Raw genomic sequence first — 12,678 nt, forward strand, 5'->3', positions numbered from 1 at the left:
CATCAGTGAGAGCAAGCAAAAGAAAAGAGAAAAATACAAAGGGGAAGAGAAAATACACAGTGAGAAAAAGAGCAGTGAGTGAAAAAAAAAAGAGAGTTTTTCTTTACTCAAGTTGTATCTCTAAGTGTTGTAATCTCTATTTGATATAGTGAAATTATTCGGAGTTTGTCCCATGGTTTTTCCTTTCAAGGAGAAAGGGTTTCCACGTAAATCTTTGTGTTATTGTGTGGTTGTGCTTCCACTGTGCTTGCAAAATTTATTCACAGTTATATAGAATTTTTCCCAACAGACTATTGCATCAGAATCTAGTTCAAATCCTCAATCAATTTCAGTCACACCTTTCCCCTAACTTTCTTATTCTGGATGAACACTCACCATTTTCTTCTATCCAACACAAGAAATACAAACCAATTTTGAGTGAATGGACTACTACCAAGTATTTTTGCTGATACTTCCACTTAAGTGGGTATCAATTCATGTGCTCACCTCCAAACTAGCAAGCCAGACTCTCCCCTCAGGCCCCAAGACTTTTCCAATCATCAGAAACCTCTTGGAACTTAGCAACTTACCCCACCGAGATCTTTCAAAGCTCTCAAAAACTTATGGACCCTTAATGACTCTCAAGCTTGGGAGCATAACAACAATAGTCATTTCCTCTCCAAACTTAGCTAAAGAAGCACTTCAAAAAAATGACCAAGCTTTCTCTAGCCGAACCATCCCAGATATGGCACGTGTATATGACCACCACGAATTTTCAGTCGGGTGGTTGCCCACAAATTCGAAATGGAAGAACCTTAGGAAATCTTGTACTACCCAAATATTTGCTACACAATGTCTTGATGCCACACAAGCCCTTCAATAAACAAAGGTACAAGAGCTAATTGACCATGTTAACCAAAGTTGCCAAAGTGGTTCGCCCATTGATATTGATCGATTAGTGTTCACAACAGTTCTTAATTCAATATCAAACACTTTTTTCTCTATGGATATGGCCCAATATGACTCTCAGTTGTCCCAAGAGTTCCGGGACCTTGTGTGTGGTGTTGCCAAAGAAATTGGAAGGCCAAATATTGCAGATTATTTCCCAGCACTTCGATTTCTTGACCCCCAAGGTGTATGCAAAAGGACAAGGATATATTAAACAAAAATTTTAGGGATTTTAGAAGGTATCATCAAGAAAAGACTGCAATCAAGAGCTTCATCAATGGGTTCTAAAGCAGGCAACGATGTACTAAATTCACTCCGCAGTCTCATTGAAAAAGATAATTCAGAGATAAGCCTCCTTGATATCAAACATTTGCTTATGGTAATTGACTACCTCTTTAAAAATTTGGTTCAATGAAAATATCTGAAAAACAATTATACCTAATACTAAGGCTATCCAAATAAACCGCCCACCCGCCCCACCCACCCAGACCCGACCTAGAATCACCTGATCCGACGGCTCCGATGGTCGGACTCAGGTCCCAACGCCAAAAACCCGACACCAGCGGGTTAGGTGTCGGATCTCTTCCTCTAAAACCCGTGAAACCCGACCTGTCCGACGTCCATTAAAATTCGGCCATTTTTTTCCAGATTCCGACAATTTTTTCCTAGATTCCGAACACTTTTTCCAGATTTTGGCAATTTTTTTTCCGGCCATTTTTTCCCAGATTCCGGCAAATTTTTCACTTAAATCCGTTGATTTCTGGCACAATATACATCGGATCTAGCCGAACCAGCGATTTCTCATCATGATTTGGCAGAAATCTCGCAAAATCCAACGGGATCTCACCGGATCTTGGATGGATCTGGCAAGATCTCGCCCGATCTGACGAGATCTCGCCACGTTTCGAAGGATTCCAATGATAATCGGGTTCACCCGAAACTGATGACCACCCGCCGGCAATCCGAACCGACGAATCCACTACTGCTTTGGGTTGGTTGCGGGTTGAAAAACGACCACCTGATCTGGTACGGGTTGGTTGCGAGTTGGGCAAAAACCCGACCTGCCCGACCCATGGACAGCCCTACCTAATACTATGATTTAATACTTGCATGTGATGTATTTCGCTCAACAAGAAAGAAAAATAAAATAAAAAATAAAATAAAATAAAAAATAAAAAATAAAAAATTATCTATAACAAAAAGAATAATATTTAATACTAGGTTAATAATTTTGATTTTTTTTGAATATAAACTTGTTCTGAGTAGTAGAATATTATTTAATTCATTATAATGGATCAAGAACTCCTACAGGAGATATATAATTTTTTATTTTGAGACAAGGATTCACTTTTAAAAAAAAAAAAAAAAGGTTTTTGATAAGACGGATAATTTCATGATACCTGTATCAACATTTTATTTTTGTTTTTAATTTATATATGAATTTTTTTTACTTTTAAGAAATGAGTAAATATTTTCTTGGTTCCTCACCGTTATCGATAGTTTGAAGTCAATATATTCATCGTCATTACTCATTTTGACAATCAAGGAAAGTCTTTATGAATTATATGACCCCCATTTTGACAATCAGGCCATATGTTGATTTCCATTGCACATTTATATGGGTACCATTTTAGACTGTTAATTGGTGCAATTCAAAAATTTGTGAATTTCACATACTACTTAAAGTAGGAATGAATGCTAATCAATCTGTATGGCCAGTTTTCATCCTCAAATAGCTTCAACAAACTTGATGGCTAGTACTCCTTGGGATCTCTGTTAGTTTGTGGGCCTCAACCTTTAGCACCATTGGTTACGTTATGGACTGACAATTACTAATATGAATTGTTGTGATTTGATTGACATTATTTTTATCGAGTTCACTACTCATAGTATTTGTATTACGCTCTGACCATAACAGGCCATAAAATTAGGCAATCAATTCTCATACTCCTTTATTGTAGGACTTGTTTCTAGCAGAGATCGGTACAACATCAACCACTATGGAATGGGCAATGACAGTGTTATTACAAAACCCGGAAAAAATGGCAAAAGCACGAGATGAGCTTAAAGAAGTCCTAGGCAAGGATGGGCACGTTCAAGAATCAGACATCTCAAAGTTCCATTATCTTCGAGCTATAGTGAAAGAAACTTTTCGATTGCACAATCCTGTGCCATTTCTAGTACCCCATAAGGCTGAAACAAATGTAGAAATGTGTGGCTTCATTGTGCCCAAAAATGTACAATTACTAATTGTTAAGGATAAGATTACCTCTGCCATTCAAAACTCAAATATCAAGATCACACAACTGGAGGATAACAGCCAAGGTTATCACAACAGCCAAGATTACAACAATCTAGCTCACAAATAACATTTAGCTGTTGTATATTTAAATTCAAACTCTTCATGTACATCTGAAACTATGTAACTGATCAGTGTATAAATGCAAAGAGCCTTTGTAACAAAATAGAGACAAAGGAAAGGAAAAGATGTATGAACACAGAGAGAGAAATTGAGAGAAAAGATGAGAAACTTTCTCTAATTGATGTAAATGAATGAACCTGTACACAATCTATGCTTATATACACCTTTGAACCTAAACACCCAAAACAGAGCCTAACTGACTGACCAAAATATAAGGGAATTAGTTACAGCACGTGTAGAGATTAGTTACAACACACGTGTGATACAATATGAATTAAATTAACATCTAAAACTACATGTCGTTTAGCTACTGATCTAAATAAACTAGTAGCTTATCTGTTGTGTCGTTTAGCTCTTCTTTTCTTTCTTCTTATTCTCTGATCCTTTCTTCTTAACTGCCTGATACTCCCCCTTGATGTGAAATCCTTGAGGTAATTGCATATATACTTCTTCATGGAGATCACCATTAAGAAAAGCATTGTTCACATCAAGTTGAACTAAATGCCAACCTCTCACAGCAGAAATTGCAAGCAAAGTTTTGACAGTAGTGAGTTTAGCAACAGGAGAAAAAGTGTCAGTGAAGTCTAAACTAGCTTGTTAAGTGAAACCCTTGGCAACAAGCCTAGCTTTGTATCTGTCCAAAGAGCCATCAACATTATATTTAACCCTATAAACCCATTTACACCCAATGGCCCTTTTATGAAGAGGTAAAGGTGTAATGGACCAGGTCTGATTTGCTTCCAAAGCAACAATTTCAGATGCCATAGCATCCTGCCAATTATGATCTTTGACTACCTCATGGTAAGATGTAGGTTCAGGGATGGCAGATATGAGAGAGCAAAAATGTGCATAATTGGAGGATAATTTGGAGGAAGTGAGGTAATTAGACAAGGGAAAGGGTGTACCTGACTTGTTGGTAGAAAGAGAAGGGAGATTATCATTGACAACTGTGCTACATTTGAAGTCAGTTAAGTATGCAGGTGGTTTAGATATCCTGGAAGACTTTCTTAAGGGAACAAAAGATGGAATAGTGGAAGGAATGACAGGTTGGATAGATTGAGAGGGATTAGAAGTTGAAGAATCTACAGAATTTGCAACAAGTAAATCTGCAGAATTTTCAACAAGTAAATCTGCAGAGGCTGAAACAGAATTCTCAGTAGGTAAACTATCTAAAAGAGAAATGGGATCAGAAGGAACATCATGAGTGGAAAGGTTATCAGAAATAGGAACCTGTGGGACATAAGTAGGAGTACTAGAGGTGGGAAAATCAAATAAGGAGGTAGGTGGTTGAGCTACTGAAGGGAAAAGGTGAGATAAAGGAATATTTGTGTGAGGAGAAAAAGAATGGGAAGGTGAAATGAAAGGAAACACAGTCTCAAGAAAATGGACATCCCTTGATACAAAAAACCTTTTGGTAGTTAAATCAAGTAATTTGTAACCTTTAACTCCAAATGGGTAACCAAGAAAAACACAACGAGATGATCTAGGATCAAATTTTGATCTGTTATGGGATAAAGTGGAGGCAAAACAAAGGCAACCAAAAACTTTTAAATGAGCAAAGGAAAGAGGTTTGCCATAGAGTTTTTCAAAAGGAGTTTTCTAGTTCAGGATTTTGAAAGGTAATCTATTGATGATATGGACAACAGTCAACACACATTCACCCCAATAGGAAATAGGAACATTAGATTGAAATTTCAATGCCATTGCAATGCTTAAAATGTGCTGGTGTTTCCTCTCCATAACTGAGTTTTGTTGTGAAGTGGCAACACATGAATGTTGGTGAATAATTCCCTTATTTGCATAAAATTCTTATAAGAAAAATTCAAGGGCATTGTCAGTTCTAATGACCTTAATATTGGCATGAAATTGTGTATTTATCATGTTATAGAATGAAATCAGCAAAGGTCTAGTGTCAGCCTTTGATTTCATAAGATAAACCCAAGTGGATCTTGTGGCATCATCCACAATGGTAAGAAAGTATTTGAAACCATCATGAGTGAGCTTGGCAAATGGTCCCCAAACATCACAATGGATCAAATCAAAAGCATTATTTGAAATGTGATTAAAAGATGGAAATGGAAGTCTTTTCTGTTTTGCAATTGGACAAAGAACACAATTTTTATTAATATGAAAAGTTTGTACATCAGGGATATAACTGTGTAAAGCATGAAATTTATTATTAGAGGCATGTCCTAACCTCATGTGCCAAAGATAAGGCTTGGTAACACTAGGAATTGACATTGAATCAGACATAAAGTTAACAAAAGATTGAAAAACATACTCAAGAATTGAAGAATCTTCTGAAACAAATTTGCAAGATGATGCAGTGTGCAGTAGATACAAATTGTCATGTAATTCACCCACTCCAATCGTTTTCCAACAAGTAAGGTCTTGTATAAAGCACAAATTTGATAGAAAAAACAAAGCAACATGAAAGTGTTTTGGTTAATTGGCTGACAGAAATCAGGTTGAAAGTGAAAGAGGGAACACAGAGTACATTTTCAAGTTTCAAGGTTGAAGTAACATGAATTGTACCTATATGTGTAACAATGACCTTTTCACCATTAGGTAATTGAACAAATGTGGAAATGGAGCTAGTGATATGTGTAAACAAAGATAAGGAATGAACTATGTGGTCTGTGGCTCTGGTATCAAGGATCCATACATCAATACCATAAGCAGTTTTATTAACAGGATTAACAGCAAAACTGAATGATGCAAATCTAAGGAAACAAAATCTAACCAAGTGTTACACACATTACCTGAAAGAGCAGAATTGGCTGAGTGTAATGCATCATTAGCAGCACCAGATGTGGATGCATGATGAGAGCTGAGCATTGAGATTAGTTGTTGATACTGCTCTGAAGTGAAAGGAAAGGAATTGACTTGTTGAATACCAAAATTGCCTTGATCATCTTCAATCAAGACTTGATTGGCCATAGCCACTCTGCCTTTTTGCTTGTAACCTGGAGGAAATCCTACCAATTTGTAGCACTTTTCCATAACATGACCAAGCTTCCCACAGTGACTACACACAGGCCTTCTTTTTGCATTTATTCCTTTGGTGTTCTTGTTGTGTCCTGGATATGAATTTCCTTGATTGAATCCTTGATTCTTGACTGCAAGAGCAGTTGATTCAACCAAAGGAGCAACAGTAAATCCTGAATACCTTTGTTTCCTCTTGAATCAGTAAAGAAAATGCCTTATCAATGGAAAGACTAGGCTCCATCATGAGTATTTGTGTTCTGACTTGAGAATAAGAATCATTCAAGCCATTTAAGAACTGCATGAGGGAATCTTGATGTTGGAAGGTTGTGATTTTATCATTCACACCACATGTGCACTTTCCACATGAGCAACAAGGTGAAGGCCTAAAATTCAATAGTTGATCCCAGGCAGCTTGAAGATTAGTGAAGAAACCTGTTACCATAGCAGCACCTTGCATCATAGTTGAGATTTTTTTCTGAAGTTGAGAGATCCTTGGTCCATTTGCTTGAGAGAATCGTTTCTTGAGAGTATTCCACACTTCAAATGTAGTGTCTCTATAAATCACACTAGCAGTAAGGTGAGGAGAAACTGAATTCAAGATCCAAGAGGAGATCATTGAATTGCATTTGGACCAAGCTTGCTTCTCTAATGGTGTGATAGCCATTGATGCATTAACAGTACCATCAACGAATCCAAGTTTGTTTTTGGCATCCAAAGCCATTCTCATTGCTCTGGACCACATAGGATAGTTATCCTCAGTTAATGGTTGAGTAACCAGAATCGCACCTGGTGTTTCACCATGATGCAAGAAAAATGGACTTCGTGGATCTTCCATCGGAGTCAATTCTCGTTGAGAAGAGGAAGATGAACCAGTTTGAGTAGCCTGAGTATTTGATGCCATTGAAGAAGGCTCAAGCTCTGATACCATGTAACAAAATAGAGATGAAGGAAAGGAAAAGATGTATGAACACAAAGAGAGAAATTGAGAGAAAAGATGAGAAACTTTCTCTAATTGATGTAAATGAATGAACCTGTACACAATCTATGCTTATATACACCTCTGAACCTAAACACCCAAACAGAGCCTAACTAACTGACCAAAATATAAGAGAATTAGTTACAGCACATGTAGAGATTAGTTACAACACACGTGTGATACAATCTGAATTAAATTAACATCTAAAACTACATGTCATTTAGCTACTGATCTAAATAAACTTGTAACTTATCTGTTGTGTCGTTTAGCTATTCTTTTCTTTCTTCTTATTCTCTGATCCTTTCTTCTTAACTGCCTGATAGCCTTCACCGTATTTGCTAAGGCAGCACAATATCAATTTGTTGTTAGCTTTCACATGGTATCAGAGCTTTTTTTGACTAAGCTTGCACCCCCACAATCTATCACTAGCCAATCTTCAAATGGTGTAGCCACTATCACTACAAATCCTGAATTCCTTCAATGGCACCTTCAAGATCAACTTATCCTCAGTGCATTGACACCATCATTGTCAAAATCTATACTCACCCATGTGGTAAAATGCCTCACCTCTCGAGATGTTTGGCAAACTCTTGAACACATGTTCTCTTCTCAAGCTAGAGCACGTCTCATGCAAATTCATTATCAAATTGCCACACTGAAAAAGGGCAATCTCTCTGTTGCAGATTATTTTCAGAAATCCTCTAAATGATTATGAGTTGGTCTCATATTTTCTGTCCGATCTTGGCTCGGAGTATGATTCCTTTGTAACATCAGTTACAACACGAGTGGATCCAATGACTCTTGATGATCTTTATGGTCATCTTCTTGCTCATGAACTCAGGCTTGAGCAAAACCAACCTGCTATTGACTTAGCTCTTGCAAGTGCTAACATTGCAGCAAAGAAAGGATCATCATGAGGGGGTCGTGGTGGTCGGTCTCAACAATTTTTCTCATCTGGTAGAGGCCATAACACCAACAACAATAGCAACAGAAACTTCCATGGCAGGGGGCGTGGTCGTGGTTCGACCTCTTTTTTCTGGAGCTCCTCGCACCATCTGTCAAGTCTACCTCAAACCTAAACATGATGCACTGGCCTGTTATCATCAATTTGACAACTCTTATCAAAGGGATTCGAATCAAAACATGCAAGCTTATTTTGCTGCACCTCAACCCGTAACAGATCCTTCCTAGTATCTGGATTCTAGCACAACACATCACATAACTACTGATCTTGCCAATCTGAACATGCAAGCTAAAGAGTACACAAGTTCAGACCACATCAAGATGGGTAACGGTACTGGTAGATATTAAACAAATTGGCCAAACCAAAATTCTCACACCTACTACTTCTTTTCTTCTACATGATGTTTTGCATGTTCCTTTAATTAAAAAGAATTTATTGTCTGTTCACAAATTTACCAAAGACACCAACACTTATCTTGAATTTCATCCTTCTTGTTTCTTTGTGAAGGATCGAGCTACGGGGAATGTTCTGGTGCAAGGTCTAAGTAACCATGGGTTATATTCATTTCCATATTCTCTATTCCGTCATCGTGGTCCTTCTTCTCGTCTAGTTTCCTCTGCCTTTGTCAGTGAACGCGCCACACTCACACAGTGGCATTCTCTTCTTGGACATCCAACCTTGCGAGTCGTCTCTCATGTGGTTTCAAAGTTTGGTCTTCCAGTGTTTGCAAATAAAATGGACAGCTCTTGTCCAACATGTCTTAGTTCTAAGAGTCATGGATTAGTTTTTCCTTTATCTAATTCTCGTGTAGCAGCTCCTTTGGAATTGATTTACACTGATGTTTGGGGGTCGTCCCCTGTCTATTCTAGCATTGGAAATAAATATTATGTTTCTTTTGTGGATTCCTTTTAGTCGATACACATGGCTCTATCCAATGTCTTGCAAAAGTGATGTTTCTTCCATATTCCTTAAATTTTAAAAATATGTTGAACGATACTTTGATCTAAAAATAAAAACAATTCAATCTGATTGGGGTGGTGAATATTGCCCCCTCCACCAAATCCTTCAAAGTAATGGCATCTCACATCGGTTATCTTGTCCTCATACACCTCAACAAAATGGGGTCATTGAGCGTAAACACCGTCATTTAGTTGAAATTGGCCTTGCTTTAATGTCTCATGCTGGTGTTCCCTTAAAATTTTGGGATGATGCTTTTCAAACGACTTGCTATCTCATTAATCGATTGCCCACTCCACTTCTTCAAAATTCCTCTCCTTATGAAACACTCTTTTGTTCCCCTCCAGATTACTCTCTCTTACAAGTTTTTGGTTGTGAATGTTGGCCTAATCTTCGTCCTTATACTGCCCATAAACTTCAACTTTGTTCTCTTCCTTGTACATTTCTGGGCTATAGTTTGTTGCATAAGGGATACAAGTGTCTTCATTCTTCCACAAGCCGAATATATATCTCCAGAGATGTCATTTTAAGGAGACCCATTTTCCTTTTCTAAACTCTTCACCATCCAATCCAATTTCTTCTCAGTCCACTGAGTCTGTCATGCCTATGGTTACCAAGTCTGGGCCGGCCCATTCACCTATCTCTACAAGCCCGATTCCTTCACTCACCTTACCAACCCACTTCACCATACCTAGCCCAATCCTACAAAACTCAACACAATCTGCTCCAGATACCCTTCATCCTCCACCTGTAAACCCCATCTCTTCTTCCTTAGCTAACACCTAATCAGCTTCTTCTATAAGTGAACCAACTATCCAACCTCAAAGTGAACCAACTATGCAACCTCAACCCACTGTTTAGCCAACCCACCCAATGACTACAAGGTCCAAGAACAATATTTCCAAACCCAAAAACCACACCGATGGCACCATCCGTTATCCCATCCCCACAGCTCTCTTGGCTGAACATGATTTTAGTGATTCTGAACCTACTTGTTACTCTACAGCTTGTAAGTTTCCAGAATGGCGAGAGGCTATGAACAAGGAGTTTGATGCTTTGCTCAAAAACAAAACATGGGTCCTTGTTCCTCCAATGGCTACCACCAATGTTATTGGCTGTAAGTGAGTGTTTCGCATAAAACGGAAAGCTGATGGTTCTATAAAGCGCCACAAGGCCTGACTTGTTGCCAAAGGTTTTCATCAATGATCTGGAGTTGATTTCATTGAAACTTTATTGAAACTTTCAGTCCAGTTGTGAAACCTACAACGGTACGTATTGTGCTCTCCATTGCTATTTCTTTGGGCTAGCAAATTCGACAAATTGATGTCCATAATGCCTTTCTACATGGTTTTCTCTCCTCAGATGTTTTTATGCACTAGCCACCGGGATATGTCCATCCAAACTATCCTAATCATATATGTAAACTTCAAAAGGCTCTCTATGGCTTAAAGCAGGCACCTAGAGCATGGTTTTCTAGACTTACTTCCAAGCTTATCTCACTTGGTTTCAAGGGTTGTTGTTCAGATACTTCACTTTTCATCTACAAAAATCATCTTTTTACTATGTATATTTTGATTTATGTAGATGACATCTTAATTACATGCTCTAACTCATCTGCCATTACTGAGTTGATTTCACTGCTTGGTGTGGATTTTAGCATTAAAGATTTGGGGTCTTTGAATTTCTTTCTCAGCATTGAAGTTCTTCCTCATGAAAATGGTGTTCTTCTTTCTCAAAGGCGATATATTCTAGATTTATTGAAGAAAACTAACATGCTTGAAGCTAAACTAGTCAATACACCTATGGCTGCTTCAACTAGTTTATCTGCCTTTGATGGAACTTCTTATGAAGACCCCACACTTTTTCGTAGCACAGTTGGAGGGCTGCAATACTTGGCTATTAAACAGCTTGACATTGCCTTTGTTGTTAATAAACTCTTTCTATTCATGCACCGCCCAACTGTTACTCATTGGCAAGCTACTAAATGCCTTCTCCAATACCTCAAACATACACTCAATTTTGGTCTTCACTTCCAACGTTCCAATGTTTCTTTCCTTCAAGCATACTGCGATGCTGACTGGGCAGGTTCTCGCGATGACAGAAGATCAATTGGTGGCTATTGCATTTATCTTGGCATTAATCTCATCTCTTGGAGTTGCAAGAAACAAGCTATTGTAGCTCGTTCAAGCATTGAAGCTGAATATAAAGCTTTGGCTAACACTGCAACAGAAATATCTTGGCTGACTTCTCTGCTTTTTGAACTCGGCTTTCCTGTTTCACCTTCACCTCTTTTATGGTGTGACAACATTGGTGCTACATATTTATCCTCCAATTCTGTGTTCCATGCTCGTACAAAACATGTTGAAATTGATTTTCACATTGTACGTGATATGGTGGCGCGCAAGTCAATTAATACTCGTTTTCTTTCTAATCGTGATCAGATTGCTGATATCTTTACAAAGCCACTGTCCTCCTCTAAATTTGTCTCTCTTCGGACCAAGCTCAAGGTTGTTCCTCTATCCTTGAGCTTGAGGAGGTGTGTTAAGGATAAGATTACCTCTGCCATTCAAAACTCAAATATCAAGATCACACAACTGGAGGATAACAGCCAAGATTATCACAACAGCCAAGATTACAACAATCCAGCTCACAGATAACATTTAGCTGTTGTATATTTAAATTCAAACTCTTCATGTACATCTGAAACTATGTAATTGATCAGTGTATAAATGCAAAGAGCCTTCACCGTATTTGGTAAGGCAGCACAATATCAATTTGTTGTTAGCTTTCACACTAATAAATGTGTGGGCAATGGGACAAGACTCAAGCGTATAGCAAAATCCAAATGTATTTATGCCTGAGAGGTTTTTAGCGCAAGACATTGACTTTAAAGGCCAAAATTTTGAGCTATTCCATTCGGAGCTGGAAGATGGATATGCCCTGGATTGCCATTAGCTAACAGAATGGTGCACTTGATGTTAGCTTCTCTTCTTCACTACTTTGCTTGGAAGCTCCTAGATGAGATGAGGCCAGAAGACATGGACATTAGTGAGACGTTTGGGATTTCCTTACAAAGGGCGGTGCCCCTCAGAGCTATTCCCATAAAATCCTTATAACTTTGATTGTCTGTTCTTAGTCAGATATAAATGTGAATTTTTCTATGCTTAAACTAATTTATTCAATATTAGGATTTTGCTTGAGCATAATAAAGGAAAACAATTATATATCACGCACCATTAGTTTTCAGTTCTATTATGGATGCTAGTTAACTCAATTAGTAAACTCATTTGTTGTCGGAAAAGGTTCGAATTCCACCTAGTGCCCGGTAATCTTGCTTTCAAAATGGAGTTAATCGTTGGCATTTATCTTGGCCTTTGTATTTGTCTTTCATGTCTGTCCGAACTTTTGGATGAGAGATTGCCTCATATGGAATTGGAGGTGATG

The 12,678-nt window shown here is 38.1% G+C and overlaps 1 pseudogene across 1 annotated transcript; it reads left to right on the forward strand.

Moving 5' to 3' along the window:
• Positions 1-326: 326 nt before the first annotated feature.
• Positions 327-12,350, forward strand: LOC115992836 (annotated as a pseudogene). Its single transcript, XR_004092683.1, has 3 exons — positions 327-1,306; positions 2,889-3,172; positions 12,027-12,350. The product of XR_004092683.1 is annotated as a cytochrome P450 76T24-like (transcript).
• Positions 12,351-12,678: the final 328 nt, after the last annotated feature.

This window comes from Quercus lobata, chromosome 5 (genome assembly GCF_001633185.2).
Source record: "Quercus lobata isolate SW786 chromosome 5, ValleyOak3.0 Primary Assembly, whole genome shotgun sequence".
NCBI classification, from domain to species: Eukaryota; Viridiplantae; Streptophyta; class Magnoliopsida; order Fagales; family Fagaceae; genus Quercus; species Quercus lobata.